The 18,105-nt window shown below is 33.0% G+C and overlaps 1 protein-coding gene across 1 annotated transcript in view; it reads left to right on the plus strand.

Moving 5' to 3' along the window:
• LOC127850569 (plexin-A1-like) overlaps positions 1–17,500 on the plus strand; it is a 314,190-nt gene extending 296,690 nt beyond the window's left edge. The window contains exon 2 of the transcript XR_008035353.1: positions 17,426–17,500. The gene's annotated coding sequence lies outside the window, so the exon portion shown is untranslated. The remainder of the gene's footprint in view (positions 1–17,425) is intronic.
• Positions 17,501–18,105: the final 605 nt, after the last annotated feature.

Genomic DNA, 18,105 nt, shown 5'->3' on the forward strand with positions numbered 1-18,105 from the left:
ATCGTCATGGTACTCTCCCGTCCTCGCGATTTTAATGTGTAACCACGATGGCAATGACGGTATTCCGTACATTTCTGATTGCTGACCTTTATAATGCAGTAAAAGAGAAAATTTTCTATGCGAGGAAAAAATTGAAAAAACGTCTTGACAAATAGTCAACTTTTTTGCATAGTGGTATATTTTAATGTGTATCCTGCATGCAATGAAATGGTTAAAACAGTACAGTAGTTTAAAAGTGATACATTTGATGATGGTGCCTTAGTGATTTATTAAAGCACATTGAGCCGTTAATGAAAACAAATAGATACAATTCAGTCCTACATTAGTGGTTAATTTAAAGTGCAAAAGTGTATAAGTAATACATAGATAATGATACGTTAGTGATTTATTAGGCCAACAGTGAGCCATTAGTACTCCATTGATAGTGATACATTAGTGATTTATTTAAGCAGAGAGAGCCATTACTACTCCGTTGATAGTGATACATTAGTGATTCATTAAAGCAGCGTGAGCCATTAGTACTCCATTGATAGTGATACATTAGTAATTTATTGACAGCCAGCTCAGAAAGGGTGATTCATTAGTAATTCATTAATAGTGAGCCATTAGCTGATTTGCATTCCATTTCTATCACTATAATCGCTCACTAATAAAGCACTGTGGTAAATTAGTGATTTGCCGTAGTGCTTTATTACATGTTTTTTATATGGGTTTTTAACCATCAATATACTAAAATGGAATGTAACTATAAATATGTCTGCTTGCATTATAGCAACACTTCATTTGTAAAGTAAACATCGGCCAACATGTTAATGGGTTTGTATGTCAGCGAAAATGTCATTAAGATATTCGAGGAAAGACCTTGCTACAGGCTATTATTTCTTGTGCATCAGCCTGTTCGCCTGGTAAAATTACTTTGTGTGTTAGATTATAGAGGTATTATAAATAATAAAGCTCATTCGAAATAAACATACATACTATTTAATACACGTTTATCAAACATATGCATTTCGTAATTATAATACGACACTCACTGGTATTTATATAGGAAAATCAACAACGAAGATAGCGTTTCTATAAACAGAAGATCTTAAACGCAGTACATTTAAATATTGTTCTCGCTTAAAATATTAAAAAGTATTCTAACATAGTAATCCAACTGTACGCATACTTTGTCCATTTTGTGACATTCATATAGATTCTACCATAATACTTTGACAATATATGTTGAGACACTCGCAGTAATGCTTTTAACTGTTTAACAAAACAGAATCGTTAGCATTTAATTGCAAATGGTCGTTTAAATTGTTCCATGTCGAATCCGTAGAGTAGTATTAGCCACGCAGTATTTTACTGACACTTTGATATGATACATGGTCCGTATTTCAATTTCAGCGCGAGCATTGCTCGAGCCAAATATACATTAAAAACCAAAATACCAAAAATACCACAAGGTCTGGAAATACAATAATACTACTCATTATATACCAAAACCATCGATGATATGTCTGGTGATCGTAAACAAAAGTAATCAAGCATCGTTGACCTGTCTGTGTTTATGTAATCCGGTTAATTTGCACCACTGACACGGTGATGATGAAATAATACAGGAAAAAAATGTCACACGCGGCGCTCATTGATGTTGCCTACGAATAGCAAATAAGGCTGGGTTTAAGAAACGATCGGTCTAGGATAGCATATTGAAGGAGCATAATAATACTCAACATGTACACATGCATGAAAAAGTTAATATGGCAGTCATTTGATTGAACTATTTCGACGGTACGTTATATATGTTTCATTTGCTCAATTATGCTCTTGTTAATGAGATACTTGAGGGGAGAAAGGAATTTCAAAAGATTAATGTAAGCGCTGATATATACTGCCAGTAAGTTGAATTACTTAGTAAATATAGGGTTGGTGCATTAACTGTGTAACTGTGTAGACGTTGTTATTACCCGGGAATCTGCAAACACCATTTCAAACATTGAAATCACAGATCCGGGATTTTCTGACAACACAGGAAAAGCGTCACGTGATCAATTTGCAGTTCTTTTCCAGGCTGTTGCAGCCAAACCTCCACTAATCAAGAAAAATGTAACATTACAAAAACTTCGTTCTATCGATGTAGAATCCTTTAAATCGGATATTTCCACCTCAGAGCTTACACTAAAGAAATCGCAGTATGCAGATGTGAATGAGCTAGCCGATGCATACACAAATGAAATTTCTTCACTAATTTATAAACATGCCCCAGAACACTTAAAAACAATCACTTTGAGACCTACCTGCGCATGGTATACTGAAGAACTCCACGATGCAAAGCATCTGAAACGAAAATTAGAACGAATACGGGAAAAAAAAGTTGACAGTTGACCATGATATTTATAGGAACCAATGTGCTGTCGTTAATAAAATATTAAAGCAAGTAAAAATAACTTATTATTCTGACAAAGTATCTCCTTGTGGAAACGAACAAAAAAGTCTGCAAAAGATAACCAAACACTTATCAGAAGGGTCATCGGAAATCACACTACCAACCGGCAAAAGTGCTAGTGAATCAGCTCAGAATTTTAGTGACTTTTTTATAAACAAGATCGTAGACATTTGAAATGACATCAGCTCAAAACCAAAAGAAAATCTAAGCGCTGTAATCGCGGTCGAATGTTTGTCTGAAAACAAACTAACAGAGTTCAAACTCGCATCCAATAGAGAAGTTGAAAAAATCATAAATAAATATGCTAATAAATCATGTGAACTCGATCCACTTCCAACAAGGCTACTCAAATTATGCCTACATGAGCTTTTACCAATCATAACCAAGATTATAAACCTGTCCTTAGAAACTGAAACTGTCCGAGCATCTTTCAAAAGCTCACACATACGACTTCTATTTAAGAAGCCAAATCTAGACCACAACACTCTGCAAAATTATAGGCAAGTTTCAAATTTGCCTTTCATATCAAAAGTGTTGGAAAAGGTAGTCGAAAATCGCATTGAAGAACACCTGAAATCAAATAACCTTCATGAAGTTCACCGGTCTGCATATAGGAAGTTCCATTCGACTGAAACTGCTTTAATCAAAGTTCAAAATGATATTCATCTTTCTCTAGACTAGAAAAATGTCACTGTCCTAGTTCTCTTAGATTTATCAGCTGCGTTCGATACCATAGATCATTCAACATTAATTCACCGACTTAAAAAAGGCATCACAGCAAAGCCTCTTAAATGAATCACATCTTATTTTGAAAATCGATATCAGACCGTTTGCATTGATGGAAAACTCTAAAATCCTGTGTTAATGAACGTTAGTGTACCCCAGGGATCAGTCCTCGGGCCCAAATTATATTATATGTACACAAAGCAAGTAGGGGCAATTTGCAGATATCACGGACTTCAAAATCATTTTTAGGCTGACGACTCCAAGCTATATACTGTAAAACCATTAAATTTCGTGTGGTACGAATTTTCGTGGATTTCGTTGGTCCGATGAACCACGAATTCAAGTACCAACGATTATTTATACATTTTTAATCCGGAAACATTTTGAAAGAGACATTGTTTGATTGAGATATGCTAGTTAATACAATAGGTCCTTCAAACCAAAAGATAAACTGTCACAATCTGAAACAATACACCGCGTAGAACAATGCTTGAAAGACATAACTTCCTGGATGAATGCAAACATGCTTAAAGTGAACGTTGAAAAAACAGAAGTCATCGTGTTCTCCTCAAAACACAATTATCAACATGTGATGTATGTTTCCATTATTGCAGGTGACACAAACAGCAAACCATCCGACTGTATCAGAAATTTAGGTGCCATGTTTGATTCATTAATGAGCATGGATGCGCATATAAACTCTATCAGTAAATCGTGTTACACACAGCTACGTCAAATTGATCATATTAGACAATACATTACACAGGATGCCACAAAATCACTTGTCAACTCACTGGTGACATCCTATTGCAATGGGCTGTTACACGGTGTCCCACAGAACAAACTGGATAAACTTCAGAGGGATCAGAATCGTTCAACTAGAGTTATCTCAAGAACTTCTCGATATTAGCACATCAGACCTGTTTTCAACACAGAGTAAAATATAAGATTATGCCTTACTTTTAAAGCACTCAACGATCAATCACCCATTTACATAAAAAACTTGCTTAGCATCTATAAACCAAGAAGATCACTTAGATCACAAAACAAATCTACAATATTAGAAATACCATCAAATATAAAAGGCTCCTCTGGCGACAGCAGCTTCGCAGTAGCAGCTCCGACTCTTTAAAATTCACTTCCTTGTGAAATCAGGGATTCTAAATCATATTGTTCTTTTAAACGGTCACTAAAACACACTATTTCATTGAAGTGTACAGGAAGTAAGTCTCCCGGGGCAGTTACTCAGTTCTGTGAACTTGTGATTGAGGATTGCCTCGCACACTTGTCATTTCTCGATCACACCCCTTCCCTGCCAATACACATTTTTTATATTCTTTTATAGCTGTTTTAATGTTTTACCAGTCAGAACATATTGTGTTTCTCTTAATCTTGTAACATTACACGGTTGAATTAATGTCACCTTAGGTCTGATATCGACACGGCCTCCTTCGGCGGCGTGGCAAGCAATGTCCTCGCCCTAACAGGGAGGATTATTCTATTTTGAAGGCATGTTTTAGCTCTCTGGGTAGGACCCGCTTTGCTACCGTAGGGGATACGTCTCTGTTTTTACAACTATCTGAGTGTATCATGCTCTGTTTAAGGGTCCGTTTTATCAATAGAATGTACATTCCATCAATTGATTTTTAATTCTAGTACTTTAAGATGATTCATTCAAACGTGTTGTATGTTTTTACCTATTAAGTTATACATCTTGTTATATGCTTGTGTTGCATGATATACTGAATTATGTCATGTAATTTCATGTGAAACGCTTTTGAATGCACAACTATGTGTGAAAAGAGCGCTTAACAAATCAGGTATGATAATCATAATAATAAGTATGTAGAGCAATTGACAGCACTTCACACATTACCTGAAACTGCCCTAACCTACTGAAGTGTAAAAGATCTTCTAGACTAGAGCGACCGATATTGAAGAGCCAGCTGACAGACTTGCGGATTAATGGTTTTGCCATTTGTGCCGTGTGCAGTTATCTTTTCAACATCCGAATATTTCAAATTGGTCTAATATACTCAAAGTATAATACATCAATGAACATTATTTGAACACATGTATAAGCTTTTAAGTTAAAAACAGTTTTCGGTATTTGCAAGCAAGCAATACTTTGATAAAAACAAACAACAACTGAGTGTTCATGTACGTGTTCAATAAGTGTTTTATACCAAGAGTGGAACGTGCATGATGCGAAGGTTTGTTTACTTTCACTGAGCGTCAAATCATGTTATATTAAGATATGTAGGGATTATCACTTCCTAGCCATCTATATACCAAAATGGACTGTAAAGATATGTATGATTGCATTATAGCAACATTTCATTTGTAAAGTAAACATCGGCCAACACGTTAATGGGGTTTGTGTATCAGCGAAAATGTCATTAAGGTATCAGAGGACAGACCTTAAAATAGAGTCCGTTAGTTGCCCAGCGATAATTTTGTGAGCATCAGACTGTGCGCCTTGTAAAATTACTTTATGTGTTCGATTATAGAGGTAGTTAGGTGTGAACGCCAAAAAGTTACATCATATACCGTCTAGTTATAGCTCATTTGAAATAAACATACATAATAATGTTCATTCGCTCAAGAATAAACTGTCTTATTCAACGCAAACGCTATTTTCCTAAGGGACCACCGAAACCCAAACCCCAATTTTATAATCCATCCTACCCAGTCTACTGTAACACATAGACTCTTCCACTAAGTACAAAACCACTGCCCGTGCAAATAATCGGTCTTTTACTAGCTCGTTGCATCACAGGGTAGGTCGCGCTATGGTTTACAAGTTTACATTTATGGTTTACATTATAAAAAAATGTGCTGGTCCATCATCCGAGTAAGTCACTAATTTATGAATTATTAAATTGTTGTACGTGTTTGTGAATTGTTTATTTAACTCTTTTTAAATAAGTACCTCTATAATTGTTTTTGTCGCATGTACATTGTAGTATTTAAAATGGTTGTGTAATTTTTATTTAGCTCTTTTTAAATAAGCACCTCTTACATTATGTTTGTCGCATGTACATTTTAGTTTATCAAAATAAGTTTACATAATTATATTTATTTATGAGTTCTTATATTCAAGATAGGTAGACCACGCGTTTGGCCTTCAACCATTTGTCTGAAGTATTATTTTCAATGCATTTCAACGTTTATGTATAATTTTAAAACGTTTTTCGTACTGATATGTATTATATAAACAATAAGTACATAAAGTTTCGGGGAAAATAATTATATTTTCAATTTTATATATAAGATTAAATGTAAGATTCATTATAAGATAGATCGATCATGTGTCTATATGATTATCGAAATTTGAATCTATAAATACACAGCTAAAGTCTACTTGAACTATTTGTGGTGTACTGGTGCAGTTTTGATACATTTTCAAAGCGGCTTACATTTTGAAAGCTGTTCGTTATTACTGGTGATCGGTTTTGCTTGATTAGTGGTTTGTTAAGTTATCTTTTGTATTATATGCCGAATCTGAGATAACAGCGACAATTTTGTGGCAACTTACCGAACATGTATTTAGGTGAAAATTGTTGTCTTACATGTTGTTAAATTGTTAACATAAGTTTATGAATTTCAATTAAATATTTCATTTAAACTTATTGTCTATAACATTGTTCGTGGCGGAAGGCCCAATTCCTGCGGCCGTGGTCCTTTATGGCATAGTTTCCACGAACACACTTCCCTCTTGTCGCGGGGGATAGACATTATGTACTCTATTTCCCGCCGTTCTCAGGGGAACCTGCATAATACAATTGATCCCAGCCTTGACAGTATTATGGCAAACCTTTAAGATAATAAATTGCGTAGTTAAACTGTTTGGCGTATGTCGTTGAATAATCACGTAATATATGTATACCAATAACTATGCATTTCATATTTATAATTCGACACTCACTGGTATTAATATAACAAAATCAACAACGAAGATTGCGTTTGTATTAACAGAAGACATGTTCTGATGTTAAACACAGAACAATACAATGTTCTCGCTTAAAAAATTAAAAAGTATTCGAACATAGTAATCAGACTTGGTATATGGACTATACTGTAACCACTTGCACTTGTATGCATAATACACGATTGGTATGATCAACACGGCATTTACTAATGATATTAATGCTATTTAAAAATTTCATGCACTAACACTATGGTATATTTATCAGTAAACGAAACTGAAAGGGGATTCATTACGTTAACACGACATACATGTTTGTAATTTGACTGACATACAGTATATTGACTGGAAATTAGTTTCTTGCGCGATTTCATGAGTGTCGCCGCAGTCTAGGTTGCGATTACTGGTAGACTTATGGTAAAAACCCGAGTAAAAATATTATTAGTTTTGATAAATATATGCAATTGAATGAACTCGTTTAACTCGTAATTGAGTGATCATTCGTTCTAATCGATCGATTGACTAGTGCTAGTTCACTTATGCTTAATATTAATGTTAATCGTTACCAATACACAAAAAGGAATACGGCAGTTAACATAATAATGATCTCACTGTAATGTTCTGAATGCCATAAATTACAGAAGTAATGTTAAAGCATGTGGGCAACATGTTCCACTGAAACCCTCAAGTCATCTTTATCTGTGCCATGCACACATAAAATAATTAAGGAACAATATACGAATTCTTTTTCCGTGCACACTGCCCAAAAGAACATCACGGATTTCTAAGGGAAACACCACTCCGTTCATAACATGTTTATGTATTTCTATAAAAATTGCCAAACTTTTGTCACTCGAGCCATGCATGGTTTTCGATGGAAGTTTTGGAGCAATTTTGAAAATATTTTACATTTATTATTGTTAAATTAATAGTTTTAAATTGTTTGTATGTAAAGTGGATCTATTTAACATTTTAAATAATACATGTTACTCACCAGTCACGACAAATACAGGACAAAACAGCTGTCACTTCTCCAAAAACATAATTATAGAAGCATATTTTTCAAATAATGAAGCAAAGTTTTATAAAGGTTATGCATTTAGTCCGTGTACAGGGCATTTAAAAAACAATTTATATTCATTCAGTAATAGAGTCTAAAAATTATAAATGGAAAAAATGATTTTGTTTTGTGTCACTAGAATTGCCGTCATTACCGCAACTTTATTAATATTTTCTTCCAGTGGTATATATGGCTTATTGTAACCTTTGTTTTATGACGTATGCAAAAGCTTGTTTGGGCGCGAAAGTTTTAACAACAAACGAGGCCGCGAATTTATGAACTGAAATATTTAAAAGGCATAGGTAAGCTTGCATTGTAATGCCGTATGTTTTTTTACGCATCATTACCGTATCCTGATAAATAACAAAATGATATGTAAAAGCACAAACATGTTTTGTATTTATGATGAGTTGATATTCGATCTTGATATCATGCAGTGTAACGAGTGAACAAATCTCTCAGTCAGACGCACATGAAAAAAATGCTAGAAATAAACATTACCGATACGCTCATCACCGAAACGTTAAAATCGTTTCGATAATGATGCAATCGTTTCGGTAATGACGGCTGCAATAATATTCTAATAATATGATTATAGGTGCTGCCTAATTTACGGGCAAAAGCTTTTTAAGTTTTTTTGATTACCATGTATTTTTAATAAATATATGGACACGATTGTTATAAAAATATTATAATTGTTGCAAAAATTAAGTAATGCATCTTAAAAAATCAATCTTAAAACGAGTTACACGTTCCTAGCTTTAAGATCTAGCATCTTATATTTTGTTTTTGTTTTCTAGCCACAAGAATTTAAAGCTGGTTCGGTGGCTTTGGTATAATTATGGGGTGTTTGCTAACTGGCTTAGTCACGGGGAGGTCTCTGTATTGATCCCTTAAGTGGGAGCATTCTTTAGATAACCCGAAAGACATACTTTGACGTACCATTTGGGTTGAAAGTCACGAAGACCTACTAGGTAAAAAGAGAAATGTACGTCGAAGTACAACAATTGTACGTCGACATACAAATATAAAATACACTTCAAAGTATATGTGTGTACGTCAAAGTACAATTTGTACTTTGACATACATGTTTGTACTTCGACGTACACATTTTCTGAACAGCCAATTAAAACACTTGTCTATTGAGCCGCTTTTCCTTCAGATTTATTCATTATAAATGTTTAAAATCTCTTTTTTAATTAAGGACAACATGAATAAAAATATCAGAATGGCAAAAAAAAAACCATAGAAGTGTCAAGTATTTAATGCATTGAAATAGATAATATACAAATTTGAAGAAGATTCAATAGAGGAAATTTGTTGGATTCGGTGGATTATCGATTTTAATTCACGAGTGATCATAGAAAATATATATTTTATATGATCACGAGTGAATTAAAATCAATAATCCACCGAACCCAACACATTTTCTTTTTATTGTATGCTTAATTTCACAGTTTATATGCATTGTTTAAGAGTTAAACTAAAGAATTTTGTTGAGAACATGACGTCATTTCGTCATAAAAATGACGTCATTTAACATAAACGTTGAAAATTATCGATAATTTTCGCTGATAATACAGTGAAATTATCAGTTTTAATTCACTGATATTTCTCTATAAACCACCGGAAAGCATAAAATAAATTGTTACCTTTTTAAAATTAAAATTATTCAGCATATTGTGGGTATTTATTCATGCGGGGAGGAGTATCACGACCGTCCAGCGCATTACTGTGTAGGAAATTCCCAACGGTAACCAAACAGTTACCAAACATTAACGGGATAAAAAAGTATAATAACCTCCCCGTTGGTCGTATTTTGTAATATCCATAACTTGCATATGTCAGAGGTTACTTCCGCCACGCCAGGTCAATAAATACGCAAAATATCAATGAGAAAGCGGTCGATAGTCGCATTATTTGGTATAAATAATAATAATAATATTCAATGTCAAATATCTCTAAAAGCAACAGATGTTGGGTGTCTTCAGTTTGGCTAACACTGGTCGGTGAAAATTGTACGTCGAAGTACATTTCTCGTTCTACCTAGTAGGTCTTGTAGACTTGCGACGTCATGGTACGTCATACATGTATAGACACTAAGTACTGGTCCTACCCCGGAAACAGTTTGTTTCATCAAATGTCTCAATCAACTTGACAGCTTGCTAAAGCAGTTGCATTTAGCATAAAGTACACTGATTTAACATAATCAAAATCATGTGATGTGTCAAATCAATTTTGATTGACAAATTTGAAAGGATTTTTTTTTAATCCAATTAGTTTTAGACTGTCAAATAACACACACAACGTATTGAACGCCATACCTGGAGCTGTCGTCTGTATACCACTGACTTCATCAGAAGAATGATTTCTACTGTTGGAAAACGTTAACACCGCTAATTGTCTTCTTATTATTTTATCAATGTATAATTATGTGTAACAATATCACAACATTCTTATTTTGCAATTAAAATATTTAATAACTACAGGTATCTGGCAGGTTTCTAATTTTCTTTCGCCAACTGTTGTTGAATAGTTTAAATTTTGTCGCCACTAAAAAACTAGCCATTTTGTAGCAATTCTTAAATCACAGTCTAAACTGCATACACTTAGCTCTATAGTTACACTTTGAATGCAAATATTAGAATGCATCATGTTATATACATTGTTGTAATCCATATTTTTTTTATTTAAACATTCAAATAACACATAACACAGTACATGTATGAAAAGGTATGTGGTGTTGTGTGGAGATACGAAACACTTCACATCATTTATTTGCACATAAAATAATAGTTACAAAATAAGTAATACTAAACACTGTCATCAACCTACAGTACATGAATATTTACGTATATGAAATTACAAAGTGGTGTTATTTTATTACCTTTTACAAAATTAACAATGCTGGTTTTGTTCTAGCCATAAAACATTTATCATGGATTAACAGGTAACAACCAATTTATTAATTACACAATATAAAGGAAATCATATTAATTGCATTATGCATTAACTAAACAAGCTATTTGCTACTGTTTAGAATTACACTATCTTACTAAAATGATCACAGCAGGTACTTAGTGCTTTTACATACTTGTGGTAAGTATCGTACGTGCTTTTACTTGTTATTTCAATGTTTCTTGAAGTTTTCATTATTTCCATTTAATGTAATTGGTAACGGGATCTTCATTTACGTACGATACATTATTTAGTTCTTAATAATTAATTATTCTGTCCATTACGGTCTTAGTGAATGTTGTATTTGTAGTGTTTCATTTTCAATTAGCATTAAATGTTACCATTCTTCAATTTATGCAAATTAGCGTTAAGCGCTAATATTCTATGATCCATAATAGATGTAAATAATCAAAGAAGTCGACAGTGTAAACAGCCCATTTTATTCTCTGTAATATCCAGAAAAACACTGTGTTAATTTATTAAACAAGATAAATATTTGCATGCATAAATATTGATTCTTAATATATATTAATAAATCACACAGAATATTGTTCAATTTCACTAACAGTTTTCAGGCATTAACATTATTTTGTTAAATCATAAAATAAAGAAATTATTTATTTATGAGAAGACAGTACTATTTGTTTTACTTATATAATACTTATAAAATTGCAATTATCATAAATACACAATATATATTTATTTGGATATTGTGCAGTCAAACAACTTTCCTTAATACTCTACATTGAATGTAGCTGAAACAAATTAAAGTAGTAAACAATAATTTAAGTATGAATATATTTATTTGCAGCAAACAATAATTTAGGTTTGAAAATAAATAAGTAGCAACAGCTCACCTGTAATATCCAGAAAAACACTGTGGTGAGTCGCCCACAGTGTTTTCTTAAATATCCTTTCAGATGCAACTTTCTGAAACCTGATCAGACTTCTCCTAATACGTTTCTCACGTGATCCTATGTGGTCTCACGTGGTACGCTGATACACCTACTTTATTTATATTTGTTCGGGTCAAAGTTGTTAACCCTTGGTCATGGAACTTTCTAGAAGTTTCTACTGCTTACGTTTGCGTTCTTGATTTGGTAAACAATTTAGATTGGAATGTGCTATTCTTTGTTAGCTTAGTAAGCTGTTTTCTTATAGTACATCAATATGATAGAGTTTGTAGCTCGCCTGGCACAAAAAAAGTATTCCGGTGTGGTTTTGTGAAAACTGGGCTTAATGCGTGATATAAACTGCACATTTCCTTAAGTATTTCTAACAATGTACACTAGTTATTCTAAACAATATGCAATAGTTATTTTAAACAATATGCACTAGTTATTTTAAACAATATGCAATAGTTATTTTAAAATTTTGTTAATTGAAATTAATTAAAAAACTTTATTAATTATGATTAATTAAAATTATTAAATAAGTTAAAGTGAAAATTTAAATATTACAAATATTTCATAAGATTGTGATTTTAATTGGATTACATAAGTTTTGTATTACTAGTTTGACATTCATTGGCAGACACTTGTCGATATACAGACTAAATTTGCATGGGAACTTTCATATGTTTTCAGCATAATTGCCTTCAAATTGTTAATTTAACAACCCTTTGACATTGTTTGCACATCTGATCTTATTATACCATAGCTGATTTGTGTTTAAAGATAGACAGATATAGACTTTCCAAAGTTCTATAAAAGTTCACACATGTTCCATCCAAGTAAACCAACAGAACAAATAAAGATTACCACAGATAATAACTGTCTTTAAAGCTTGGAAACTTTAATAGTTCAGGAATTCCTCCTTTGTCGATTTCTGTAAACCAAAACTGTCAGTTTTGCTGGATAGAATGGCTTGTGTGATGTCCAGCTCTTGCCTTGGCAGAACAGCTTCTTAAGACGGAAAATCAACAAATATCTTTAAATCTGATCAATAATACAGACAATTTATAAATGTCTTGTTTTTTGTTGATTTCGAATGAAAATTTTTTACGTAAAATTGTGGTACGAAAATCCAAAAGTATCGCATTTTGTGGTTTAAGGCCTAAACTTATTATAGTGATATGTAACCTTTCGGGATATAGGTAAAGTGCGAGCAGACGAGGTGTAAATACATTAAAAATTTAAGATAAAAGACAAAAAAGTTAGATCGGAGTATCTTTAAATTTTGTGAATAAATGTGTTTCTAATGGATGACAACGACAACATACCAGAAGATTGCTCATGATTACACGTACACATTCTTTTTAGGGCAAATGGAAAATGCGTCACGAATTCTGACAAACAGTAGGGTGTCGTTATTGAAATACCGCAATAATACTGGAAGAATAGAGATACCAACTATAATGTTTAAAACAAATACCTTTTTAACAAGCGTTTGTGATTTGTCAGGATAATAATAACAATTAGATATCGAAAAGATCAAAGCAAATAAATTCGACAGAAATCTGAGATAAGAATTCAGGGGAGATAATTGAGAAATGACTTAATTCTGGAACGGTTGAGAAGAAAAACAAATAATGCGAGAATATTTAGTGCGATTCGCTACACAATTATGATGTCATTGATATAATTTTTCCTGAGGTATGTATTTGCATGTGACTTAGCATATGTCAAAGTGTTTTTTATTTGTACAAGGTCATAAATAGCATCGCGAAAATATATGTCGCTTGGCAATATTTTTAGACGCATCCATATGAAGTATTCTTATGTAATATTATGTCTAAATTTCCATATGTATGAACGGTCAACGCCCGCTTCGCGGGCTTTTTGCCCGTATTAGCAATTATAATAAAGTGTGTTACGTAAATAAAATAATTTGTGTCAATTCGTGAATAAAATAACGTATAACTATAAGCGTAAAGATGTGAAACATATGTTTTAAAGATATTCTGTAGAAATAAATTTGACGAAAGAGTTAGTTGATCTATTATTTATTTTCTAAATAGTTTGTAATGAATTGTCATCATAAAGAGTTCGTGTAAATAATTCACCTAGTTTTAAAAAGGCCCGTATATTATTATTTTAATTGTAAAAAAAATATATGTGTGCGAAAATTGTTAAAAAAATGATAGATATGCACCGTTTAGGTAATGACAATTTTTTTCTACATATTTCATTGTAGCAACCCTATTCTCAATCAGAAAGTTTCGCATTGACAAGCGGTGAAAGGTCGGCGCTATGGCGCAAAAGACAGAGGAATGATACAGGAAAACACGAAAAGTACAAGCAAAAAAAAAGAGAGCAATATTTGAAAAGGAATGAACGGGGAAATATACAATAAGTTCAAGACATGTCCGAAAGAGAAAAAAGATCAAAGCGACGTGCATGGAAGATTAGCAGTAAAACCTGCAGAGATCGAACGAAAAAGATCACGGCGGCATTGAAATTAACCATGACACCCCCGACTACCCCACCAGACAATGGAACAGGGCCAAGCCGAGAGATACAGAACAGGAACAGAGGCCGAAGAAAAAAGAATTTAAATAGATCGAAAGCATACAGAGACCAGTTTAAATTAAGAATAACGTTCAACACAGAAAGAGGCATAAAAGATATATACAAGAAGAGGTACTACAGGTTAAAAAACATGAACATTAAGCGCACTGAAAGTCAAATTGATAATGAAGTGGAACGAATAATCAACGATATAGCGAAGATAAAGACCGCCATTACCATGTACTCGATACTTAAAGATAACACAAGAAAGAGGTATTCAAAAGCTGAAACCGCCAACAAGAGAATGCTAAAAAAATTGATATATAAGAAAGCAGTATTACGCCAATACGGTATAGGGGATTTTGCCAAAAAAGCAACCAGGATTTCAGAGAGTAGAATACGGGTGCACACAAACACACCACAAAGACAGAGAAGCACAGCTTTCCAGAAAAACATAACAGACTTCTTTGAAAGAGATGATAAAACTCGAGAATCAAGGCCGGAAAGAAATCAACCATCACAAGAAGAAAAGTGAAAAAGCAGATTCGATTAATGAATGATAGTTTAACAAACTTGCACAAAAATTTTCTTTATGAAAACAGCTCCAACATCAGTTTTAGTCTTTTTCAAAGGTTGAAGCCTTTTTGGATAAAACGAGCCACTGAGAAAGACCGCGAAACTTGTTTTTGCAAAATTCATGAAAATCCCATGTTAAAATTAAATAAACTTGCAAGTGAAGATGCGTTCGAACACCGCGATCTGAGCACCTTAATGCAAGATATCACGTGCGATACAAACTCAATATCCTGCATATACCGCACGTGCAAGGAGTGCAAGGACAAAGCATTTGTTCAAACTTATGTCGTGAAGAGTAACATTAATACTGGCAAAATCATTTAATGGAAAATGTGGAAGAACAACAAAATTGAAAGAGAAATAACCTTGAATGGCGAAAAGCAAGTTAAGAAATCAAACATGACTTTAAAAAGCTAAGAAAGTGGAACTATAGAAACGCTCATTGATGAATTTCATGAGGAGATTTCACGACTTGCAAGACATGAATTTAACATTAAGCACCAGTATATAAGGCTTCCATCAACTGAAACAAAATATAACAGATAATGAGGTTATCAAACATATTGGTTTATCAGACAACAATCAATGTAAATATGCATCTGAGATTCAGAGTGTACATTTCGAATCGTCAAAACGCCAAATTTCTATTCACACCGGTGTCGCCTATTTCAAATCCAAGCATATATCTTTCGCAACCGTATAGGACGAATTGAAACACTCCCCTCCTGGAATATGGGCACATCTCGATCCTATCCTCTTGCACATCCGGCGGACCACTCCTGACATCAATAAAATCAATTTCGTCTCCGATGGGCCTACCCCACAATACAGGTGTCAATCAAATTTCTACCTCTTGTCTACTAGTAAATGACTTAATTTATCTTACAAAGTATAAAACAACCATTTCGTTTTTGCACAATAATTTCTACTTGACTTTTACAATTGGCCGTCTACGCCCCTTCCCCACCTTAAATCTTAGACACAGTATTGTACTCTTTCAGGTTGTTGTCAAAGAAAGCGGAAGAGTTCAGTCAAGAATCATGTACCAAAGTCACTATTCTAACACTATTTTATTAAAGAATACAAATCTCTGAATAATTTCTAAGTGCTATTTATTCTTTTCTTAAGTAGAGTACAATACCAAGTGATTCAAAACTATCAGTCTATCAGAGTGTTCTCTAGATCTGAGGTGCAGAATGAATGCTTACAACAACCACACAGCATTTTATTCTCCTGAAAATAAACATAAAATTTAGATATGTCTTATCCCATTCTTGGTTGGTAAACTGTTCTTTTCCCCCAATTTTCTAAAACCACCCCTTCGAATAACCCTTGTTGATTGGATGGGTCGCTTATGCACCTACCAAAATGTCACAGCAGAAGAGTGCAATATACAATTATCATTTTGGGAACAGGAGACCTCATTTCATTCGCATACTTGATCATACAAACAGATGCTCGTTATGGACAACCCACATTGGTAATATGAAACCTAACATTTCTATAATCGGTTACGAGAACCATTTAATTCGAACGTGTATGATGAATCGTTATGTATCTTGGGAAATTGCAATTACCCTTATATAATTATCATATCTGAATTATGTATTGATTTGAAGTTATGTTGACAAACGAGCCAAATTGTTAATCAAGACAAAGACCATGTCAACAGATGTTCCGGATAATTGAACTACATTGGAGAAATGAAACCATACTTCCTTAATCAATTTTTCAAACTTCATTACATCCCACCCAAAGATTCTATGTCCTAAATTAGTTCATTTATACAACAACAACAACAACAACAACGGCAACACAATAATGTACAATGAGCTAAATTATGTTATTATTTATATATTATTATGTCCATTTTTATGTCTATTTATATATTACAATGTACATTAATTTATATGTTCATTTATATATTAAAATAACAATACAATAATGTGCATTATGTTAAAATCCTGAGTTGTTTCTGTTTACCGGATTGTTCATGTTACCAACCGGTTACAACAATTTTCAATGTCCAGGTTAAACATATTTGTTTAACAAACTAGTACCTTAAATACATGAAGAATTATTTTTTAATAAGATTTATAGAGATTGAAAACATATGTCGTCAGTTTAAGTATCTGCATTTCGCCTTGCAAATAGTGCATACTGCTTATTTGATGTTCGATATTTATTATAAAAACAGATTGACTCATTTTGACACCAGATAGTATTGCCTACAGTATTGTTTCTAATTATTTTTTTTTGCAGACTGTTCTATTTTTATTCTTTATTTCCAGCCGTTTGCAAATCCCGTACTGATGGATGTCGACAGCATCGTAGGTCCACAAAACGGGGCTGATCTTCCTTGTCAGGTAATTGTTGTTTGATTAACATCAACATAAGTGATACAACACTTACCATTTTTGAAAATATTATAGTTTCGTGAACTAGTTATAATTACTTTTTATTGAATTGCAGATTCTCAGTGAAAGATAAATATGATCTTTAAACATGTATCATTATCCTTTGATATAAAAAGGATTTGTGGGTTGTACTTTTGTGTTGCACGCATGTAAAGATCGGGATTAATAAACATGATATTTATATTCTGTTACGACTATAGTGTCGAGTATTAATTGGTCATTATATCATAGTGTATAATGTGCCTATTAAATACACATGTAATAGGCACATTAGCACTTTAATCTAACGACCAATTAATTCTCGACACAATAGTCGTAACAGAATATGAATTCAATGATTGTAAATCCCGATTTTTTGTGATGAATATGCTCGTTTTAATAAAGTTCAGATTCCATATACATTTATAATTGCGCTTTGTGTTTAAACTACACTGTTTTGTTCCGAAATTTTCTTTGTGTAACAAACATAAATATCATCCATGTTTCTATCACTTTTTTCTATCATTACCGCAACAGCTCGTCATTTCCGTAACGCAAACTATTTGTGACGGATT

Source organism: Dreissena polymorpha, chromosome 11, assembly GCF_020536995.1.
Source record: "Dreissena polymorpha isolate Duluth1 chromosome 11, UMN_Dpol_1.0, whole genome shotgun sequence".
NCBI lineage: Eukaryota > Metazoa > Mollusca > Bivalvia > Myida > Dreissenidae > Dreissena > Dreissena polymorpha.